Source organism: Anser anser, assembly GCF_964211835.1.
Source record: "Anser anser genome assembly, chromosome: 3".
In the NCBI taxonomy this organism is placed as follows: Eukaryota; Metazoa; Chordata; class Aves; order Anseriformes; family Anatidae; genus Anser; species Anser anser.
Genome location: NC_139722.1, coordinates 111,821,307 through 111,846,098, shown reverse-complemented (window position 1 = coordinate 111,846,098; position 24,792 = coordinate 111,821,307). Strand labels below are relative to the sequence as shown.

The following is a 24,792-nucleotide window of genomic DNA, read 5'->3' as shown; positions in this document are numbered from 1 at the left end:
GATGCAGTGCAGTGAGTCCAGAGAGTGCACTGGCACCACTGGGGATGCACTGCAGTGAGTCCAGAGAGTGCACTGGCACCACTGGTGATGCAGTACAGTGAGTCCAGAGAGTGCACTGGCACCACTGGGGATGCACTGCAGTGAGTCCAGAGAGTGCACTGGCACCACTGGGGATGCACTACAGTGAGTCCAGAGATTGCACTGGCACCACTGGGGATGCAGTGCACTGAGTCCAGAGAGTGCACTGGCACTACTGGGGATGCAGTGCATTGAGTCCAGAGAGTGCACTGGCACAACTGGGGATGCACTTCAGTGAGTCCAGAGAGTGCACTGACACGACTGGGGATGCAGTGCAGTGAGTCCAGAGAGTGCACTGGCACCACAGGGGATGCAGTGCAGTGAGTCCAGAGAGTGCATTGGCACCACTGGGGATGCAGTGCAGTGAGTCCAGAGAGTGCACTGGCACCACTGGGGATGCAGTGCAGTGAGTCCAGAGAGTGCACTGGCACCACTGGGGATGCAGTCCAGTGAGTCCAGTGAGTACACTGGCACCACTGGGGATGCAGCGCAGTGACTGCAGAGAGTACACTGGCACCACCGGGGATTCACTGCAGTGAGTCCAGAGAGTGCACTGGCACCACCTGTGATGCAGTGCAGTGAGTCCAATGAGTGCACTGGCACCACTGGGGGTGCAGCACAGTGAGTCCAGAGAGTGCACTGACACCACTGGGGATGCAGTCCACTCATTCACTGGACTCACTGGACTGCATCACCAGTGGTGCCAGTGCACTCTCTGGACTCAATGCACTACATCCCCTGTGGTGCCAGTGCACTCTCTGGACTCACTGCACTGCATCCCCAGTGGTGCCAGTGTACTCTCTGGACTCACTGCACTGCATCCCCAGTGGTGCCAGAGCACTCTCTGGACTCACTGCACTGCATCCCCAGTGGTGCCAGTGCACTCTCTGGACTCACTGCACTGTATCCGCAGTGGTGTCAGTGCACTCTCTGTACTCACTGAAGTGCATCCCCAGTGGTGCCAGTGCACTCTCTGGACTCACTGCACTGCATCCCCAGTGGTGCCAGTGCAATCTCTGGACTCACTGTAGTGCATCCCCAGTGGTGCCAGTGCACTCTCTGGACTCACTGCAGTGCATCCCCAGTGGTGCCAGTGCACTCTCTGGACTCACTGTACTGCATCACTAGTGGTGCCAGTGCACTCTCTGGACTCACAGCAGTGCATCCCCAGTGGTGCCAGTGCACTCTCTGGACTCACTGCACTGCAGCCCCAGTGGTGCCAATGCACTCTCTGGACTCACTGCACTGCATCCCCAGTGGTGCCAGTGAAGTCTCTGGACTCACTGCACTGCATCCCCAGTGGTGCCAGTGCACTCTCTGGACTCACTGCACTGCATCCCCAGTGGTGCCAGTGAAGTCTCTGGACTCACTGCACTGCATCCCCACTGCTGCCAGTGTACTCTCTGGACTCACTGCACTGCATCCCCAGTGGTGCCAGTGCACTCTCTGGACTCACTGCACTGCATCCCCAGTGGTGCCAGTGCACTCTCTCGAGTCACTGCACTACATCCCCAGTGGTGCCACTGCACTCACTGGACTCACTGTACTGCATCATCGGTGGTGCCAGTGCACTCTCTGGACTCACTGCACTGCATCCCCAGTGGTGCCAGTGCACTCTCTGGACTCACTGCACTGCAGGCCCAGTGGTACCAGTGCACTCACTGGACTCACTGTACTGCATCACCAGTGGTGCCAGTGCACTCTCTGGACTCACTGCACTGCATCCCCAGTGGTTCCAGTGCATTCACTGGACTCACTGTACTGCATCTCCAGTGGTGCCAGTGCACTCTCTGGACTCACTGCACTGCATCCCCAGTGGTGCCAGTGAGCTCTCTGGACTCACTGCACTGCATCCCCAGTGGTGCCAGTGTACTCACAGGATTCACTGCACTGCATCCCCAGTGGTGCTAGTGCACTCTCTGGAATCACTGCAGTGCATCCCCAGTGGTGCCAGTGCACTCTCTGGACTCACTGAAGTGCATTCTCAGTGGTGCCAGTGCACTCTCTGGGCTCACTGAAGTGCATCCCCAGTGGTGCCAGTACACTCACTGGACTCACTGCACTGCATCCCCAGTGGTGCCAGTGCACTCTCTGGACTCACTGCACTGCATCCCCAGTGGTGCCAGTGCACTCTCTGGACTCACTGTAGTGCATCCCCAGTGGTGCCAGTGCACTCTCTGGGCTCACTGCAGTGCATCCCCAGTGGTGCCAGTGCACTCTCTGCACTCACTTCACTGCATCCCCAGTGGTGCCAGTGCACTCTCTGGACTCACTGCACTGCATCCCCAGTGGTGCCAGTGAAGTCTTTGGACTCACTGCACTGCATCCCCAGTGGTGCCAGTGCACTCTCTGGAGTCACTGAAGTGCATCCCCAGTGGTGCCAGTGCACTCTCTGGACTCACTGCACTGCATGTCCAGTGGTGCCAGTGCACTCTCTGGACTCACTGTACTGCATCCCCACTGGTGCCAGTGCACTCTCTGGACTCACTGTACTGCATCCCCAGTGGAGACAGTGCACTCTCTGGACTAACTGCAGTGCATCCCCAGTGGTGCAGTGCACTCTCTGGACTCACTGCAGTGCATCCCCAGTGGTGCCAGTGCACTCTCTGGTCTCACTGCACTGAAGCCCCAGTGGTGCCAGTGCACTCTCTGGACTCACTGCACTGCATCCCCAGTGGTGCCAGTGCACTCTCTGGACTCACTGCACTGCATCCCCAGTGGTGTCAGTGCACTCTCTGGACTCACTGTACTGCACCCCCAGTGGTGCCAGTGCACTCACTGGACTCACTGCACTGCATCCCCAGTGGTGCCAGTGCGCTCTCTGGAGTCACAGCACTGCATCCCCAGTGGTGCCAGTGCACTCTCTGGACTCACTGCACTGCATCACAGGTGGTGCCAGTGCACTCTCTGGACTCACTGCAGTGAATCCCCGCTGGTGCCAGTGTACTCTCTGCAGTCACTGCGCTGCATCCCCAGTGGTGCCAGTGCACTCTCTGGACTCACTGTACTGCATAATCAGTGGTGCCAGTGCACTCTCTGGAGTGACTGCAGTGCATCCCCAGTGGTGCCAGTGCACTCTCTGGACTCACTGCACTGCATCCCCAGTCGTGTCAGTGCACTCTCTGGACTCACTGCAGTGCATCCCCAGTGGTGCCAGTGCACTCACTGGACTCACTGTACTGCATCATCAGTGGTGCCAGTGCACTCTCTGGAGTGACTGCAGTGCATCCCCAGTGGTGCCAGTGCACTCTCTGGACTCACTGCATCCCAAGTGGTGCCAATGCACTCTCTGGACTCACTGCACTGCATCCCCAGTGGTGCCAGTGCACTCTCTCGAGTCACTGCACTACATCCCCAGTGGTGCCAGTGCGCTCACTGGACTCACTGTACTGCATCATCAGTGGTGCCAGTGCACTCTCTGGAGTGACTGCAGTGCATCCCCAGTGGTGCCAGTGCACTCTCTGGACTCACTGCACTGCATCCCCAGTGGTGCCAGTGCACTCTCTGGACTCACTGCAGTGCATCCCCAGTGGTGCCAGTGCACTCTCTGGACTCACTGCACTGCATCCCCAGTGGTACCAGTGCACTCTGTGGACTCACTGCAGTGCATCCCCAGTGGTGCCAGTGCACTCTCTGGACTCACTGCACTGCATCCCCAGTGGTGCCAATGCACTCTCTGGACTCACTGCACCGCATCCCCACTGGTGCCAGTGCACTCTCTGGAGTAACTGCAGTGCATCACCAGTGGTGCCAGTGCACTCTCTGGACTCACTGCACTGCATCCCCAGTGGTGCCAGTGCACTCTCTGGACTCACTGCACTGCATCCCCAGTGGTGCCAGAGCACTCTCTGGACTCACTGCAGTGCATCCCCAGTGGTGCCAGAGCATTCTCTGGACTCACTGCACTGCATCCCCAGTGGTGCCAGTGCACTCTCTGGACTCACTGCACTGCATCCCCAGTGGTGCCAGTGCACTCTCTGGACTCCCGGCACCGAATCCCCAGTGGTGCCAGTGCACTCTCTGGGCTCACTGCAGTGCATCCCCAGTGGTGCCAGTGCACTCTCTTGACTCACTGCAGTGCATCCCCAGTGTTGCCAGTGCACTCTCTTGACTCACTGCAATGCATCCCCAGTGGTGCCAGTGCACTCACTGAATTCACTGCACTGCATCCCCAGTGGTGCTAGTGCACTCTCTGGACTCACTGCACTGCATCCCCAGTGGTACCAGTGCACTCTCTGGACTCACTGAAGTGCATTCTCAGTGGTGCCAGTGCACTCTGTGGACTCACTGCAGTGCATCCCCAGTGGTGCCAGTGCGCTCTCTGGACTCACTGCAGTGCATCCCCAGTGGTGCCAGTGCACTCTCTGGACTCACTGCACTGCATCCCCAGTGCTGCCAGTGCACTCTCTGCACTCACTGCACTGCATCCCCCGTGGTGCCAGTGCACTCTCTGGACTCACTGCAGTGCATCCCCAGTGGTGCCAGTGCACTCTCTGGACTCACTGCAGTGCATCCCCAGTGGTGCCAGTGCACTCTCTGGACTCACTGCACTGCATCCCCAGTGGTACCAGTGCACTCTCTGGACTCACTGCACTGCATCCCCAGTGGTGCCAGTGCACTCTCTCGAGTCACTGCACTACATCCCCAGTGGTCCAGTGCACTCACTGGACTCACTGTACTGCATCATCAGTGGTGCCAGTGCACTCTCTGGACTCACTGCAGTGCATCCCCAGTGGTGCCAGTGCACTCTCTGGACTCACTGCACTGCATCCCCAGTGGTGCCAGTGCACTCACTGGACTCACTATACTGCATCACCAGTGGTGCCAGTGCACTCTCTGGACTCACTGCACTGCATCCCCAGTGTTGCCAGTGCATTCACTGGACTCACTGTACTGCATCTCCAGTGGTGCCAGTGCACTCTCTGGGCTCACTGCAGTGCATCCCCAGTGGTGCCAGTGCACTCTCTGGACTCACTGCAGTGCATCCCCACTGGTGCCAGTGCACTCACTGGATTCACTGCACCGCATCAGCAGTAGTGCCAGTGCACTCTCTGGAGTGACTGCAGTGCATCCCCAGTGGTGCCAGTGCACTCTTTGGACTCACTGAAGTGCATTCTCAGTGGTGCCAGTGCACTCTCTGGACTCACTGCACTGCATCCCCAGTGGTGCCAGTGCGCTCTCTGGACTCACTGAAGTGCATTCTCAGTGGTGCCAGTGCACTCTCTGGACTCACTGCAGTGCATCCCCAGTGGTGCCAGTACACTCTCTGGACTCACTGCACTGCATCCCCAGTGGTGCCAGTGCACTCTCTGGACTCACTGCACTGCATCCCCAGTGCTGCCTGTGCACTCTCAGGACTCACTGCACTGCATCCCCAGTGGTGTCACTGCACTCTCTGGACTCACTGAACTGCATCCCCAGTGGTGCCAGTGCACTCTCTGCACTCACTGCACTGCATACCCAGTGGTGCCAGTGCACTCACTGGACTCACTGCACTGCATCCCCAGTGGTGCCAGTGCACTCTCTGGACTCACTGCAGTGCATCCCCAGTGGTGCCAGTGCACTCTCTGGACTCACTGCACTGCATCCCCAGTGGTGCCAGTGCACTCTCTGGACTCACTGCAGTGCATCACCTGTGGTGCCAGTGCACTCTCTGGACTCACTGAAGTGCATCCCCAGTGGTGCAAGTGCAATCTCTGGACTCACTGCACTGCATTCCCAGTCGTGCCAGTGCACACTCTGGACTCACTGCACTGCATCCCCAGTGGTGCCAGTGCACTCTCTGGACTCACTGCACTGCAACCCCAGTGTTGCCAGTGCACTCTCTGGACTCACTGCACTGCATCCCCAGTGGTGCCAGTGCACTCTCTGGACTCACTTCAGTGCATCCCCAGTGGTGCCAGAGCACTCTCTGGACTCACTGCACTGCATCCCCAGTGGTGCCAGTGCACTCTCTGGACTCACTGCACTGCAGCCCCAGTGGTGCCAGTGCACTCTCTGGACTCACTGCAGTGCATCCCCAGTGGTGCCAGCGCACTCTCTGGACTCACTGCACTGCATCCCCAGTGCTGCCAGTGCACTCTCTGGACTCACTGCACTGCATCCCCAGTGGTGCCACTGCACTCTCTGGACTCACTGCACTGCATGTCCAGTGGTGCCAGTGCACTCTCTGCACTCACTGCACTGCATCCCCAGTGGTGCCAGTGCACTCACTGGACTCACTGCAGTGCATTCCCTCTGGTGCCAGTGCACTCTCTGGACTCACTGCACTGCATCCCCAGTGGTGCCAGTGCACTCTCTGGACTCACTGCACTGCATCCCCAGTGGTGCCAGTGCACTCTCTGGACTCCCGGCACCGAATCCCCAGTGGTGCCAGTACACTCTCTGCACTCACTGCACTGCATCCCCAGTGGTGCCAATGCACTCTCTGGACTCACTGCACCGCATCCCCAGTGGTGCCAGTGCACTCTCTGGAGTAACTGCAGTGCATCACCAGTGGTGCCAGTGCACTCTCTGGACTCACTGCACTGCATCCCCAGTGGTGCCAGTGCACTCTCTGGACTCACTGCACTGCATCCCCAGTGGTGCCAGAGCACTCTCTGGACTCACTGCAGTGCATCCCCAGTGGTGCCAGAGCATTCATTGGACTCACTGCAGTGCATCCCCAGTGGTGCCAGTGCACTCTCTGGACTCACTGCACTGCATCCCCAGTGGTGCCAGTGCACTCTCTGGACTCCCGGCACCGAATCCCCAGTGGTGCCAGTGCACTCTCTGGGCTCACTGCAGTGCATCCCCAGTGGTGCCAGTGCACTCTCTTGACTCACTGCACTGCATCCCCAGTGGTGCCAGTGCACTCTCTTGACTCACTGCACTGCATCCCCAGTGGTGCCAGTGCACTCACTGGATTCACTGCAGTGCATCCCCCGTGGTGCTAGTGCACTCTCTGGACTCACTGCAGTGCATCCCCAGTGGTACCAGTGCACTCTCTGGACTCACTGAAGTGCATTCTCAGTGGTGCCAGTGCACTCTGTGGACTCACTGCAGTGCATCCCCAGTGGTGCCAGTGCGCTCTCTGGACTCACTGCAGTGCATCCCCAGTGGTGCCAGTGCACTCTCTGGACTCACTGCACTGCATCCCCAGTGCTGCCAGTGCACTCTCTGGACTCACTGCACTGCATCCCCAGTGGTGCCAGTGCACTCTCTGGACTCACTGCAGTGCATCCCCAGTGGTGCCAGTGCACTCTCTGGACTCACTGCAGTGCATCCCCAGTGGTGCCAGTGCACTCTCTGGACTCACTGCACTGCATCCCCAATGGTACCAGTGCACTCTGTGGACTCACTGCAGTGCATCCCCAGTGGTGCCAGTGCACTCTCTCGAGTCACTGCACTACATCCCCAGTGGTCCAGTGCACTCACTGGACTCACTGTACTGCATCATCAGTGGTGCCAGTGCACTCTCTGGACTCACTGCAGTGCATCCCCAGTGGTGCCAGTGCACTCTCTGGACTCACTGCACTGCATCCCCAGTGGTGCCAGTGCACTCACTGGACTCACTATACTGCATCACCAGTGGTGCCAGTGCACTCTCTGGACTCACTGCACTGCATCCCCAGTGTTGCCAGTGCATTCACTGGACTCACTGTACTGCATCTCCAGTGGTGCCAGTGCACTCTCTGGGCTCACTGCAGTGCATCCCCAGTGGTGCCAGTGCACTCTCTGGACTCACTGCAGTGCATCCCCACTGGTGCCAGTGCACTCACTGGATTCACTGCACCGCATCCCCAGTAGTGCCAGTGCACTCTCTGGAGTGACTGCAGTGCATCCCCAGTGGTGCCAGTGCACTCTTTGGACTCACTGAAGTGCATTCTCAGTGGCGCCAGTGCACTCTCTGGACTCACTGCACTGCATCCCCAGTGGTGCCAGTGCACTCTTTGGACTCACTGAAGTGCATTCTCAGTGGTGCCAGTGCACTCTCTGGACTCACTGCACTGCATCCCCAGTGGTGCCAGTGCACTCTCTGGACTCACTGAAGTGCATTCTCAGTGGTGCCAGTGCACTCTCAGGACTCACTGCAGTGCATCCCCAGTGGTGCCAGTACACTCTCTGGACTCACTGCACTGCATCCCCAGTGGTGCCAGTGCACTCTCTGGACTCACTGCACTGCATCCCCAGTGGTGCCAGTGCACTCTCTGGACTCACTGCACTGCATCCCCAGTGCTGCCTGTGCACTCTCTGGACTCACTGCACTGCATCCCCAGTGGTGTCACTGCACTCTCTGGACTCACTGCACTGCATCCCCAGTTGTGCCAGTGCACTCTCTGCACTCACTGCACTGCATCCCCAGTGGTGCCAGTGCACTCACTGGACTCACTGCAGTGCATTCCCTCTGGTGCCAGTGCACTCTCTGGACTCACTGCAGTGCATCCCCAGTGGTGCCAGTGCACTCTCTGGACTCACTGCACTGCATCCCCAGTGGTGCCAGTGCACTCTCTGGACTCACTGCAGTGCATCACCTGTGGTGCCAGTGCACTCTCTGGACTCACTGCAGTGCATCCCCAGTGGTGCCAGTGCACTCTCTGGACTCACTGCACTGCATCCCCAGTGGTGCCAGTGCACTCTCTGGACTCACTGCACTGCAACCCCAGTGTTGCCAGTGCACTCTCTGGACTCACTGCACTGCATCCCCAGTGGTGCCAGTGCACTCTCTGGACTCACTTCAGTGCATCCCCAGTGGTGCCAGAGCACTCTCTGGACTCACTGCACTGCATCCCCAGTGGTGCCAGTGCACTCTCTGGACTCACTGCACTGCAGCCCCAGTGGTGCCAGTGCACTCTCTGGACTCACTGCACTGCATCCCCAGTGCTGCCAGTGCACTCTCTGGACTCACTGCACTGCATCCCCAGTGGTGCCACTGCACTCTCTGGACTCACTGCACTGCATGTCCAGTGGTGCCAGTGCACTCTCTGGACTCACTGCACTGCATCCCCAGTGGTGCCAGTGCACTCACTGGACTCACTGCCGTGCATTCCCTCTGGTGCCAGTGCACTCTCTGGACTCACTGCACTGCATCCCCAGAGGTGCCAGTGCACTCTCTGGACTCACTGCAGTGCATCCCCAGTGGTGCCAGTGCACTCTCTGGACTCACTGCAGTGCATCCCCAGTGGTGCCAGTGCACTCTCTGGACTCACTGAAGTGCATCCCCAGTGGTGCCAGTGCACTCTCTGGACTCACTGCAGTGCATTCCCAGTGGTGCCAGTGCACTCTCTGGACTCACTGCACTGCATCCCCAGTGGTGCCAGAGCACTCTCTGGACTCACTGCACTGCATCCTCTGTGCTGCCAGTGCACTCTCTGGACTCACTGCACTGCATCCCCAGTGGAGCCAGTGCACTCTCGGACTCACTGTACTGCATCCCCAGTGGAGCGCGTGCACTCTCTGGACTCACTGCACTGCATCCCCAGTGGTGCCAGTGCACTCTCTGGACTCACTGCACTGCATCCCCAGTGGTGCTAGTGCACTCTGTGGACTCACTGCAGTGCATCCCCAGTGGTGCCAGTGCACTCTCTGGACTCACTGAAGGGCATTCTCAGTGGTGCCAGTGCACTCTCTGGACTCACTGCAGTGCATCCCCAGTGGTGCCAGTACACTCACTGGACTCACTGCACTGCATCCCCAGTGGAGCCAGTGCACTCTCTGGACTCACCACACCGCATCCCCAGTGGTGCCAGTGCACTCTCTGGAGTAACTGCAGTGCATCACCAGTGGTGCCAGTGCACTCTCTGGACTCACTGCACTGCATCCCCAGTGGTGCCAGTGCACTCTCTGGACTCACTGCACTGCATCCCCAGTGGTGCCAGAGCACTCTCTGGACTCACTGCACTGCATCCCCAGTGGTGCCAGTGCACTCTCTGGACTCACTGCACTGCATCCCCAGTGGTGCCAGTGCACTCACTGGACTCACTGCCGTGCATTCCCTCTGGTGCCAGTGCACTCTCTGGACTCACTGCACTGCATCCCCAGTGGTGCCAGTGCACTCTCTGGACTCACTGCAGTGCATCCCCAGTGGTGCCAGTGCACTCTCTGGACTCACTGCACTGCATACCCAGTGGTGCCAGTGCACTCACTGGATTTACTGCACTGCATCCCCAGTGGTGCTAGTGCACTCTCTGGACTCACTGCAGTGCATCCCCAGTGCTACCAGTGCACTCTCTGGACTCACTGAAGTGCATTCTCAGTGGTGCCAGTGTACTCTGTGGACTCACTGCAGTGCATCCCCAGTGGTGCCAGTGCGCTCTCTGGACTCCCAGCACCGCATCCCCAGTGGTGCCAGTGCACTCTCTGGACTCACTGCACTGCATCCCCAGTGCTGCAGGTGCACTCTCTGGAGTCACTGCACTGCATCCCCAGTGGTGCCAGTGCACTCTCTGGACTCACTGCACTGCATCCCCAGTGGTGCCAGTGCACTCTCTGGACTCACTGCAGTGCATCCCCAGTGGTGCCAGTGCACTCTCTGGACTCACTGCACTGCATCCCCAGTGGTACCAGTGCACTCTGTGGACTCACTGCAGTGCATCCCCAGTGGTGCCAGTGCACTCTCTGGACTCACTGCACTGCATCCCCAGTGGTGCCAATGCACTCTCTGGACTCACTGCACCGCATCCCCAGTGGTGCCAGTGCACTCCCTGGAGTAACTGCAGTGCATCACCAGTGGTGCCAGTGCACTCTCTGGACTCACTGCACTGCATCCCCAGTGGTGCCAGTGCACTCTCTGGACTCACTGCACTGCATCCCCAGTGGTGCCAGAGCACTCTCTGGATTCACTGCAGTGCATCCCCAGTGGTGCCAGAGCATTCTCTGGACTCACTGCAGTGCATCCCCTGTGGTGCCAGTGCACTCTCTGGACTCACTGCACTGCATACCCAGTGGTGCCAGTGCACTCTCTGGACTCCCGGCACCGAATCCCCAGTGGTGCCAGTGCACTCTCTGGGCTCACTGCAGTGCATCCCCAGTGGTGCCAGTGCACTCTCTTGACTCACTGCACTGCATCCCCAGTGGTGCCAGTGCACTCTCTTGACTCACTGCACTGCATCCCCAGTGGTGCCAGTGCACTCACTGGATTCACTGCACTGCATCCCCAGTGGTGCTAGTGCACTCTCTGGACTCACTGCAGTGCATCCCCAGTGGTACCAGTGCACTCTCTGGACTCACTGAAGTGCATTCTCAGTGGTGCCAGTGCACTCTGTGGACTCACTGCAGTGCATCCCCAGTGGTGCCAGTGCGCTCTCTGGACTCACTGCAGTGCATCCCCAGTGGTGCCAGTGCACTCTCTGGACTCACTGCACTGCATCCCCAGTGCTGCCAGTGCACTCTCTGGACTCACTGCACTGCATCCCCAGTGGTGCCAGTGCACTCTCTGGACTCACTGCAGTGCATCCCCAGTGGTGCCAGTGCACTCTCTGGACTCACTGCAGTGCATCCCCAGTGGTGCCAGTGCACTCTCTGGACTCACTGCACTGCATCCCCAGTGGTACCAGTGCACTCTGTGGACTCACTGCAGTGCATCCCCAGTGGTGCCAGTGCACTCTCTCGAGTCACTGCACTACATCCCCAGTGGTCCAGTGCACTCACTGGACTCACTGTACTGCATCATCAGTGGTGCCAGTGCACTCTCTGGACTCACTGCAGTGCATCCCCAGTGGTGCCAGTGCACTCTCTGGACTCACTGCACTGCATCCCCAGTGGTGCCAGTGCACTCACTGGACTCACTATACTGCATCACCAGTGGTGCCAGTGCGCTCTCTGGACTCACTGCACTGCATCCCCAGTGTTGCCAGTGCATTCACTGGACTCACTGTATTGCATCTCCAGTGGTGCCAGTGCACTCTCTGGGCTCACTGCAGTGCATCCCCACTGGTGCCAGTGCACTCACTGGATTCACTGCACCGCATCCCCAGTAGTGCCAGTGCACTCTCTGGAGTGACTGCAGTGCATCCCCAGTGGTGCCAGTGCACTCTTTGGACTCACTGAAGTGCATTCTCAGTGGTGCCAGTGCACTCTCTGGACTCACTGCACTGCATCCCCAGTGGTGCCAGTGCGCTCTCTGGACTCACTGAAGTGCATCCCCAGTGGTGCCAGTGCACTCTCTGGACTCACTGCAGTGCATCCCCAGTGGTGCCAGTACACTCTTTTGGACTCACTGCACTGCATCCCCAGTGGTGCCAGTGCACTCTCTGGACTCACTGCACTGCATCCCCAGTGCTGCCTGTGCACTCTCTGGACTCACTGCACTGCATCCCCAGTGGTGTCACTGCACTCTCTGGACTCACTGCATACCCAGTGGTGCCAATGCACTCTCTGGACTCACTGCACTGCATCCCCAGTGGTGCCAGTGCACTCTCTCGAGTCACTGCACTACATCCCCAGTGGTGCCAGTGCGCTCACTGGACTCACTGTACTGCATCATCAGTGGTGCCAGTGCACTCTCTGGACTCACTGCAGTGCATCCCCAGTGGTGCCAGTGCACTCTCTGGACTCACTGCACTGCATACCCAGTGGTGCCAATGCACTCTCTGGACTCACTGCACTGCATCCCCAGTGGTGCCAGTGCACTCACTGGACTCACTGCACTGCATCCCAAGTGGTACCAGTGCACTCTCTGGACTCACTGCACTGCATCCCCAGTGGTGCCAGTGCACTCTCTCGAGTCACTGCACTACATCCCCAGTGGTGCCAGTGCACTCACTGGACTCACTGTACTGCATTCCCAGTGGTGCTAGTGCACTCTCTGGACTCACTGAAGTGCATCCCCAGTGGTGCCAGTGCACTCTCTGGACTCACTGCACTGCATCCCCAGTGGTGCTAGTGCACTCTGTGGACTCACTGCAGTGCATCCCCAGTGGTGCCAGTGCACTCTCTGGACTCACTGAAGGGCATTCTCAGTGGTACCAGTGCACTCTCTGGACTCACTGCAGTGCATCCCCAGTGGTGCCAGTACACTCACTGGACTCACTGCACTGCATCCCCAGTGGAGCCAGTGCACTCTCTGGACTCACCGCACCGCATCCCCAGTGGTGCCAGTGCACTCTCTGGAGTAACTGCAGTGCATCACCAGTGGTGCCAGTGCACTCTCTGGACTCACTGCACTGCATCCCCAGTGGTGCCAGTGCACTCTCTGGACTCACTGCACTGCATCCCCAGTGGTGCCAGAGCACTCTCTGGACTCACTGCACTGCATCCCCAGTGGTGCCAGTGCACTCTCTGGACTCACTGCAGTGCATCCCCAGTGGTGCCAGTGCACTCTCTGGACTCACTGCACTGCATCCCCAGTGGTGCCAGTGCACTCTCTGGACTCCCGGCACCGCATCCCCAGTGGTGCCAGTGCACTCTCTGGACTCACTGCAGTGCATCCCCAGTGGTGCCAGTGCACTCTCTTGACTCACTGCACTGCATCCCCAGTGGTGCCAGTGCACTCACTGGATTTACTGCACTGCATCCCCAGTGGTGCTAGTGCACTCTCTGGACTCACTGCAGTGCATCCCCAGTGGTACCAGTGCACTCTCTGGACTCACTGAAGTGCATTCTCAGTGGTGCCAGTGCACTCTGTGGACTCACTGCAGTGCATCCCCAGTGGTGCCAGTGCGCTCTCTGGACTCCCGGCACCGCATCCCCAGTGGTGCCAGTGCACTCTCTGGACTCACTGCACTGCATCCCCAGTGCTGCCAGTGCACTCTCTGGAGTCACTGCACTGCATCCCCAGTGGTGCCAGTGCACTCTCTGGACTCACTGCACTGCATCCCCAGTGGTGCCAGTGCACTCTCTGGACTCACTGCAGTGCATCCCCAGTGGTGCCAGTGCACTCTCTGGACTCACTGCACTGCATCCCCAGTGGTACCAGTGCACTCTGTGGACTCACTGCAGTGCATCCCCAGTGGTGCCAGTGCACTCTCTGGACTCACTGCACTGCATCCCCAGTGGTGCCAATGCACTCTCTGGACTCACTGCACCGCATCCCCAGTGGTGCCAGTGCACTCCCTGGAGTAACTGCAGTGCATCACCAGTGGTGCCAGTGCACTCTCTGGACTCACTGCACTGCATCCCCAGTGGTGCCAGTGCACTCTCTGGACTCACTGCACTGCATCCCCAGTGGTGCCAGAGCACTCTCTGGACTCACTGCAGTGCATCCCCAGTGGTGCCAGAGCATTCTCTGGACTCACTGCAGTGCATCCCCAGTGGTGCCAGTACACTCTCTGGACTCACTGCACTGCATCCCCACTGGTGCCAGTGCACTCTCTGGACTCCCGGCACCGAATCCCCAGTGGTGCCAGTGCACTCTCTGGGCTCACTGCAGTGCATCCCCAGTGGTGCCAGTGCACTCTCTTGACTCACTGCACTGCATCCCCAGTGGTGCCAGTGCACTCTCTTGACTCACTGCACTGCATCCCCAGTGGTGCCAGTGCACTCACTGGATTCACTGCACTGCATCACCAGTGGTGCTAGTGCACTCTCTGGACTCACTGCAGTGCATCCCCAGTGGTACCAGTGCACTCTCTGGACTCACTGAAGTGCATTCTCAGTGGTGCCAGTGCACTCTGTGGACTCACTGCAGTGCATCCCCAGTGGTGCCAGTGCGCTCTCTGGACTCACTGCAGTGCATCCCCAGTGGTGCCAGTGCACTCTCTGGACTCACTGCACTGCATCCCCAGTGGTGCCAGTGCACTCTCTGGACTCACTGCACTGCATCCCCAGTGGTGCCAGTGCACTCTCTGGACTCACTGAAGTGCATCCCCAGTGGTGCCAGTGCACTCTCTGGACTCACTGCAGTGCATCCCCAGTGGTGCCAGTGCACTCTCTGGACTCACTGCACTGCATCCCCAGTGGTACCAGTGCACTCTGTGGACTCACTGCAGTGCATCCCCAGTGGTGCCAGTGCACTCACTGGACTCACTATACTGCATCACCAGTGGTGCCAGTGCACTCTCTGGACTCACTGCACTGCATCCCCAGTGTTGCCAGTGCATTCACTGGACTCACTGTACTGCATCTCCAGTGGTGCCAGTGCACTCTCTGGGCTCACTGCAGTGCATCCCCACTGGTGCCAGTGCACTCACTGGATTCACTGCACCGCATCCCCAGTAGTGCCAGTGCACTCTCTGGAGTGACTGCAGTGCATCCCCAGTGGTGCCAGTGCACTCTTTGGACTCACTGAAGTGCATTCTCAGTGGTGCCAGTGCACTCTCTGGACTCACTGCACTGCATCCCCAGTGGTGCCAGTGCGCTCTCTGGACTCACTGAAGTGCATCCCCAGTGGTGCCAGTGCACTCTCTGGACTCACTGCAGTGCATCCCCAGTGGTGCCAGTACACTCTTTTGGACTCACTGCACTGCATCCCCAGTGGTGCCAGTGCACTCTCTGGACTCACTGCAGTGCATCCCCAGTGCTGCCTGTGCACTCTCTGGACTCACTGCACTGCATCCCCAGTGGTGTCACTGCACTCTCTGGACTCACTGCATACCCAGTGGTGCCAATGCACTCTCTGGACTCACTGCACTGCATCCCCAGTGGTGCCAGTGCACTCTCTCGAGTCACTGCACTACATCCCCAGTGGTGCCAGTGCGCTCACTGGACTCACTGTACTGCATCATCAGTGGTGCCAGTGCACTCTCTGGAGTGACTGCAGTGCATCCCCAGTGGTGCCAGTGCACTCTCTGGACTCACTGCACTGCATACCCAGTGGTGCCAATGCACTCTCTGGACTCACTGCACTGCATCCCCAGTGGTGCCAGTGCACTCACTGGACTCACTGCACTGCATCCCAAGTGGTACCAGTGCACTCTCTGGACTCACTGCACTGCATCCCCAGTGGTGCCAGTGCACTCTCTCGAGTCACTGCACTACATCCCCAGTGGTGCCAGTGCACTCACTGGACTCACTGTAGTGCATCCCCAGTGGTGCTAGTGCACTCTCTGGACTCACTGCAGTGCATCCCCAGTGGTGCCAGTGCACTCTTTGGACTCACTGAAGTGCATTCTCAGTGGTGCCAGTGCACTCTCTGGACTCACTGCACTGCATCCCCAGTGGTGCCAGTGCACTCTCTGGACTCACTGAAGTGCATTCTCAGTGGTGCCAGTGCACTCTCAGGACTCACTGCAGTGCATCCCCAGTGGTGCCAGTACACTCACTGGACTCACTGCACTGCATCCCCAGTGGTGCCAGTGCACTCTCTGGACTCACTGCACTGCATCCCCAGTGCTGCCTGTGCACTCTCTGGACTCACTGCACTGCATCCCCAGTGGTGTCACTGCACTCTCTGGACTCACTGCACTGCATCCCCAGTTGTGCCAGTGCACTCTCTGCACTCACTGCACTGCATACCCAGTGGTGCCAGTGCACTCACTGGACTCACTGCAGTGCATTCCCTCTGGTGCCAGTGCACTCTCTGGACTCACTGCAGTGCATCCCCAGTGGTGCCAGTGCACTCTCTGGACTCACTGCACTGCATCCCCAGTGGTGCCAGTGCACTCTCTGGACTCACTGCAGTGCATCACCTGTGGTGCCAGTGCACTCTCTGGACTCACTGAAGTGCATCCCCAGTGGTGCCAGTGCACTCTCTGGACTCACTGCACTGCATCCCCAGTGGTGCCAGAGCACTCTCTGGACTCACTGCACTGCATCCCCAGTGGTGCCAGTGCACTCTCTGGACTCACTGCAGTGCATTCCCAGTGGTGCCAGTGCACTCTCTGGACTCACTGCACTGCATCCCCAGTGGTGCCAGTGCACTCTCTGGACTCCCGGCACCGCATCCCCAGTGGTGCCAGTGCACTCTCTGGACTCACTGCACTGCATCCCCAGTGGTGCCAGTGCACTCTCTTGACTCACTGCACTGCATCCCCAGTGGTGCCAGTGCACTCACTGGATTTACTGCACTGCATCCCCAGTGGTGCTAGTGCACTCTCTGGACTCACTGCAGTGCATCCCCAGTGGTACCAGTGCACTCTCTGGACTCACTGAAGTGCATTCTCAGTGGTGCCAGTGCACTCTGTGGACTCACTGCAGTGCATCCCCAGTGGTGCCAGTGCGCTCTCTGGACTCCCGGCACCGCATCCCCAGTGGTGCCAGTGCACTCTCTGGACTCACTGCACTGCATCCCCAGTGCTGCCAGTGCACTCTCTGGAGTCACTGCACTGCATCCCCAGTGGTGCCAGTGCACTCTCTGGACTCACTGCACTGCATCCCCAGTGGTGCCAGTGCACTCTCTGGACTCACTGCAGTGCATCCCCAGTGGTGCCAGTGCACTCTCTGGACTCACTGCACTGCATCCCCAGTGGTACCAGTGCACTCTGTGGACTCACTGCAGTGCATCCCCAGTGGTGCCAGTGCACTCTCTGGACTCACTGCACTGCATCCCCAGTGGTGCCAATGCACTCTCTGGACTCACTGCACCGCATCCCCAGTGGTGCCAGTGCACTCCCTGGAGTAACTGCAGTGCATCCCCAGTGGTGCCAGTGCACTCTCTGGACTCACTGCACTGCATCCCCAGTGGTGCCAGTGCACTCTCTGGACTCACTGCACTGCATCCCCAGTGGTGCCAGAGCACTCTCTGGACTCACTGCAGTGCATCCCCAGTGGTGCCAGAGCATTCTCTGGACTCACTGCAGTGCATCCCCAGTGGTGCCAGTGCACTCTCTGGACTCACTGCACTGCATCCCCACTGGTGCCAGTGCACTCTCTGGACTCCCGGCACCGAATCCCCAGTGGTGCCAGTGCACTCTCTGGGCTCACTGCAGTGCATCCCCAGTGGTGCCAGTGCACTCTCTTGACTCACTGCACTGCATCCCCAGTGGTGCCAGTGCACTCTCTTGACTCACTGCACTGCATCCCCAGTGGTGCCAGTGCACTCACTGGATTCACTGCACTGCATCACCAGTGGTGCTAGTGCACTCTCTGGACTCACTGCAGTGCATCCCCAGTGGTACCAGTGCACTCTCTGGACTCACTGAAGTGCATTCTCAGTGGTGCCAGTGCACTCTGTGGACTCACTGCAGTGCATCCCCAGTGGTGCCAGTGCGCTCTCTGGACTCACTGCAGTGCATCCCCAGTGGTGCTAGTGCACTCTCTGGACTCACTGCACTGCATCCCCAGTGCTGCCAGTGCACTCTCTGGACTCACTGCAGTGCATCCCCAGTGGTGCCAGTGAACTCTCTGGACTCACTGAAGTGCATCCCCAGTGGTGCCAGTGCACTCTCTGGACTCACTGCAGTGCATCCCCAGTGGTGCCAGTGCACTCTCTGGACTCACTGCACTGCATCCCCAGTGGTACCAGTGCACTCTGTGGACTCACTGCAGTGCATCCCCAGTGGTGCCAGTGCACTCTCTCGAGTCACTGCACTACATCCCCAGTGGTCCAGTGCACTCACTGGACTCACTGTACTGCATCATCAGTGGTGCCAGTGCACTCTCTGGACTCACTGCAGTGCATCCCCAGTGGTGCCAGTGCACTCTCTGGACTCACTGCACTGCATCCCCAGTGGTGCCAGTGCACTCACTGGACTCACTATACTGCATCACCAGTGGTGCCAGTGCACTCTCTGGACTCACTGCACTGCATCCCCAGTGTTGCCAGTGCATTCACTGGACTCAATGTACTGCATCTCCAGTGGTGCCAGTGCACTCTCTGGGCTCACTGTAGTGCATCCCCACTGGTGCCAGTGCACTCACTGGATTCACTGCACCGCATCCCCAGTAGTGCCAGTGCACTCTCTGGAGTGACTGCAGTGCATCCCCAGTGGTGCCAGTGCACTCTTTGGACTCACTGAAGTGCATTCTCAGTGGTGCCAGTGCACTCTCTGGACTCACTGCACTGCATCCCCAGTGGTGCCAGTGCGCTCTCTGGACTCACTGAAGTGCATCCCCAGTGGTGCCAGTGCACTCTCTGGACTCACTGCAGTGCATCCCCAGTGGTGCCAGTACACTCTTTTGGACTCACTGCACTGCATCCCCAGTGGTGCCAGTGCACTCTCTGGACTCACTGCAGTGCATCCCCAGTGCTGCCTGTGCACTCTCTGGACTCACTGCACTGCATCCCCAGTGGTGTCACTGCACTCTCTGGACTCACTGCATACCCAGTGGTGCCAATGCACTCTCTGGACTCACTGCACTGCATCCCCAGTGGTGCCAGTGCACTCTCTCGAGTCACTGCACTACATCCCCAGTGGTGCCAGTGCGCTCACTGGACTCACTGTACTGCATCATCAGTGGTGCCAGTGCACTCTCTGGAGTGACTGCAGTGCATCCCCAGTGGTGCCAGTGCACTCTCTGGACTCACTGCACTGCATACCCAGTGGTGCCAATGCACTCTCTGGACTCACTGCACTGCATCCCCAGTGGTGCCAGTGCACTCACTGGACTCACTGCACTGCATCCCAAGTGGTACCAGTGCACTCTCTGGACTCACTGCACTGCATCCCCAGTGGTGCCAGTGCACTCTCTCGAGTCACTGCACTACATCCCCAGTGGTGCCAGTGCACTCACTGGACTCACTGTAGTGCATCCCCAGTGGTGCTAGTGCACTCTCTGGACTCACTGCAGTGCATCCCCAGTGGTGCCAGTGCACTCTTTGGACTCACTGAAGTGCATTCTCAGTGGTGCCAGTGCACTCTCTGGACTCACTGCACTGCATCCCCAGTGGTGCCAGTGCACTCTCTGGACTCACTGAAGTGCATTCTCAGTGGTGCCAGTGCACTCTCTGGACTCACTGCAGTGCATCCCCAGTGGTGCCAGTACACTCACTGGACTCACTGCACTGCATCCCCAGTGGTGCCAGTGCACTCTCTGGACTCACTGCACTGCATCCCCAGTGCTGCCTGTGCACTCTCTGGACTCACTGCACTGCATCCCCAGTGGTGTCACTGCACTCTCTGGACTCACTGCACTGCATCCCCAGTTGTGCCAGTGCACTCTCTGCACTCACTGCACTGCATACCCAGTGGTGCCAGTGCACTCACTGGACTCACTGCAGTGCATTCCCTCTGGTGCCAGTGCACTCTCTGGACTCACTGCAGTGCATCCCCAGTGGTGCCAGTGCACTCTCTGGACTCACTGCACTGCATCCCCAGTGGTGCCAGTGCACTCTCTGGACTCACTGCAGTGCATCACCTGTGGTGCCAGTGCACTCTCTGGACTCACTGAAGTGCATCCCCAGTGGTGCCAGTGCAATCTCTGGACTCACTGCACTGCATTCCCAGTCGTGCCAGTGCACACTCTGGACTCACTGCACTGCATCCCCAGTGGTGCCAGTGCACTCTCTGGACTCACTGCACTGCAACCCCAGTGTTGCCAGTGCACTCTCTGGACTCACTGCACTGCATCCCCAGTGGTGCCAGTGCACTCTCTGGACTCACTTCAGTGCATCCCCAGTGGTGCCAGAGCACTCTCTGGACTCACTGCACTGCATCCCCAGTGGTGCCAATGCACTCTCTGGACTCACTGCACCGCATCCCCACTGGTGCCAGTGCACTCTCTGGAGTAACTGCAGTGCATCACCAGTGGTGCCAGTGCACTCTCTGGACTCACTGCACTGCATTCCCAGTCGTGCCAGTGCACTCTCTGGACTCACTGCACTGCATCCCCAGTGGTGCCAGAGCACTCTCTGGACTCACTGCAGTGCATCCCCAGTGGTGCCAGAGCATTCTCTGGACTCACTGCAGTGCATCCCCAGTGGTGCCAGTGCACTCTCTGGACTCACTGCACTGCATCCCCAGTGGTGCCAGTGCACTCTCTGGACTCCCGGCACCGAATCCCCAGTGGTGCCAGTGCACTCTCTGGGCTCACTGCAGTGCATCCCCAGTGGTGCCAGTGCACTCTCTTGACTCACTGCAGTGCATCCCCAGTGTTGCCAGTGCACTCTCTTGACTCACTGCACTGCATCCCCAGTGGTGCCAGTGCACTCACTGAATTCACTGCACTGCATCCCCAGTGGTGCTAGTGCACTCTCTGGACTCACTGCACTGCATCCCCAGTGGTACCAGTGCACTCTCTGGACTCACTGAAGTGCATTCTCAGTGGTGCCAGTGCACTCTGTGGACTCACTGCAGTGCATCCCCAGTGGTGCCAGTGCGCTCTCTGGACTCACTGCAGTGCATCCCCAGTGGTGCCAGTGCACTCTCTGGACTCACAGCACTGCATCCCCAGTGGTGCCAGTGCACTCTCTGGACTCACTGCACTGCATCCCCAGTGGTACCAGTGCACTCTGTGGACTCACTGCAGTGCATCCCCAGTGGTGCCAGTGCACTCTCTCGAGTCACTGCACTACATCCCCAGTGGTCCAGTGCACTCACTGGACTCACTGTACTGCATCATCAGTGGTGCCAGTGCACTCTCTGGACTCACTGCAGTGCATCCCCAGTGGTGCCAGTGCACTCTCTGGACTCACTGCACTGCATCCCCAGGGGTGCCAGTGCACTCACTGGACTCACTATACTGCATCACCAGTGGTGCCAGTGCACTCTCTGGACTCACTGCACTGCATCCCCAGTGTTGCCAGTGCATTCACTGGACTCACTGTACTGCATCTCCAGTGGTGCCAGTGCACTCTCTGGGCTCACTGCAGTGCATCCCCAGTGGTGCCAGTGCACTCTCTGGACTCACTGCAGTGCATCCCCACTGGTGCCAGTGCACTCACTGGATTCACTGCACCGCATCCCCAGTAGTGCCAGTGCACTCTCTGGAGTGACTGCAGTGCATCCCCAGTGGTGCCAGTGCACTCTTTGGACTCACTGAAGTGCATTCTCAGTGGTGCCAGTGCACTCTCTGGACTCACTGCACTGCATCCCCAGTGGTGCCAGTGCGCTCTCTGGACTCACTGAAGTGCATTCTCAGTGGTGCCAGTGCACTCTCTGGACTCACTGCAGTGCATCCCCAGTGGTGCCAGTACACTCTCTGGACTCACTGCACTGCATCCCCAGTGGTGCCAGTGCACTCTCTGGACTCACTGCACTGCATCCCCAGTGCTGCCTGTGCACTCTCTGGACTCACTGCAATGCATCCCCAGTGGTGTCACTGCACTCTCTGGACTCACTGCACTGCATCCCCAGTTGTGCCAGTGCACTCTCTGCACTCACTGCACTGCATCCCCAGTGGTGCCAGTGCACTCACTGGACTCACTGCACTGCATCCCCAGTGGTGCCAGTGCACTCTCTGGACTCACTGCAGTGCATCCCCAGTGGTGCCAGTGCACTCTCTGGACTCACTGCACTGCATCCCCAGTGATGCCAGTGCACTCTCTGGACTCACTGCAGTGCATCACCTGTGGTGCCAGTGCACTCTCTGGACTCACTGAAGTGCATCCCCAGTGGTGCCAGTGCAATCTCTGGACTCACTGCACTGCATTCCCAGTCGTGCCAGTGCACACTCTGGACTCACTGCACTGCATCCCCAGTGGTGCCAGTGCACTCTCTGGACTCACTGCACTGCAAACCGAGTGTTGCCAGTGCACTCTCTGGACTCACTGCACTGCATCCCCAGTGGTGCCAGTGCACTCTCTGGACTCACTTCAGTGCATCCCCAGTGGTGCCAGAGCACTCTCTGGACTCACTGCACTGCATCCCCAGTGGTGCCAGTGCACTCTCTGGACTCACTGCACTGCAGCCCCAGTGGTGCCAGTGCACTCTCTGGACTCACTGCACTGCATCCCCAGTGCTGCCAGTGCACTCTCTGGACTCACTGCACTGCATCCCCAGTGGTGCCAGTGCACTCTCTGGACTCACTGCACTGCATGTCCAGTGGTGCCAGTGCACTCTCTGCACTCACTGCACCGCATCCCCAGTGGTGCCAGTGCACTCACTGGACTCACTGCAGTGCATTCCCTCTGGTGCCAGTGCACTCTCTGGACTCACTGCACTGCATCCCCAGTGGTGCCAGTGCACTCTCTGGACTCACTGCAGTGCATCCCCAGTGGTGCCAGTGCACTCTCTGGACTCACTGCAGTGCATCCCCCGTGGTGCCAGTGCACTCTCTGGACTCACTGAAGTGCATCCCCAGTGGTGCCAGTGCACTCTCTGGACTCACTGCACTGCATCCCCAGTGGTGCCAGTGCACTCTCTGGACTCACTGCACTGCATCCCCAGTGGTGCCAGAGCACTCTCTGGTCTCACTGCACTGCATCCTCTGTGCTGCCAGTGCACTCTCTGGACTCACTGTACTGCATCCTCAGTGGAGCGCGTGCACTCTCTGGACTCACTGAAGTGCACCCCAGTGGTGCCAGTGCACTCTCTGGACTCACTGCACTGCATCCCCAGTGGTGCTAGTGCACTCTGTGGACTCACTGCAGTGCATCCCCAGTGGTGCCAGTGCACTCTCTGGACTCACTGAAGGGCATTCTCAGTGGTGCCAGTGCACTCTCTGGACTCACTGCAGTGCATCCCCAGTGGTGCCAGTACACTCACTGGACTGACTGCAGTGCATCCCCAGTGGTGCCAGTGCACTCTCTGGACTCACCGCACCGCATCCCCAGTGGTGCCAGTGCACTCTCTGGAGTAACTGCAGTGCATCACCAGTGGTGCCAGTGCACTCTCTGGACTCACTGCACTGCATCCCCAGTGGTGCCAGAGCACTCTCTGGACTCACTGCACTGCATCCCCAGTGGTGCCAGTGCACTCTCTGGACTCACTGCACTGCATCCCCAGTGGTGCCAGTGCACTCTCTGGACTCCCGGCACCGCATCCCCAATGGTGCCAGTGCACTCTCTGGGCTCACTGCAGTGCATCCCCAGTGGTGCCAGTGCACTCTCTGGACTCACTGCACTGCAGCCCCAGTGGTTCCAGTGCACTCACTGGATTCACTGCACTGCATCCCCAGTGGTGCTAGTGCACTCTCTGGACTCACTGCAGTGCATCCCCAGTGGTACCAGTGCACTCTCTGGACTCACTGAAGTGCATTCTCAGTGGTGCCAGTGCACTCTGTGGACTCACTGCAGTGCATCCCCAGTGGTGCCAGGGCACTCTCTGGACTCACTGCACTGCATCCCCAGTGCTGCCAGTGCACTCTCTGGACTCACTGCACTGCATCCCCAGTGGTGCCAGTGCACTCTCTGGACTCACTGCACTGCATCCCCAGTGGTGCCAGTGCACTCTCTGGACTCACTGCACTGCATCCCCAGTTGTGCCAGTGCACTCTCTGGACTCACTGCAGCGCATCCCCAGTGGTGCCAGTGCGCTCTCTGGAGTGACTGCAGTGCATCCCCAGTGGTGCCAGTGCACTCTCTGGACTCACTGCACTGCATCCCCAGTGGTGCCAGTGCACTCTCTGGACTCACTGAAGTGCATTATCAGTGGTGCCAGTGCAGTCTCTGGACTCACTGCACTGCATCCCCACTAGTGACAGTGCACTCTCTGGACTCACTGCAGTGCATCCCCGGTGGGGCGAGTGCACTCTCTGGACTCACTGCGCTGCATCCCCAGTGGTGCCAGTGCACTCTCTGGACTCAATGCACTGCATCGCCAGTGCACTCTCTGGACTCACTGCAGGGCATCCCCGGTGGAGCCAGTGTACTCTCAGGACTCACTGCAGTGCATCCCCAGTGGTGCCAGTGCACTCTCTGGACTCACTGCACTGCATCCCCAGTGGTGCAAGTGCACTCTCTGGACTCACTGCACTGCATCACCTGTGGTGCCAGTGCACTCTCTGGACTCACTGCACCGCATCCGCTGTGGTGCTAGTGCA

At 58.9% G+C, this 24,792-nt stretch overlaps 2 long non-coding RNA genes across 2 annotated transcripts in view; one reads left to right on the top strand and one right to left on the bottom strand.

The window, feature by feature from the left end:
- LOC310897992 overlaps window positions 1-24,792 on the top strand; it is a 927,268-nt gene that overhangs the window by 6,066 nt on the left and 896,410 nt on the right. The gene's annotated exons all lie outside the window — the stretch shown is intronic.
- Window positions 1-24,792, bottom strand: part of LOC310897996 — a 224,358-nt gene that overhangs the window by 6,274 nt on the left and 193,292 nt on the right. The gene's annotated exons all lie outside the window — the stretch shown is intronic.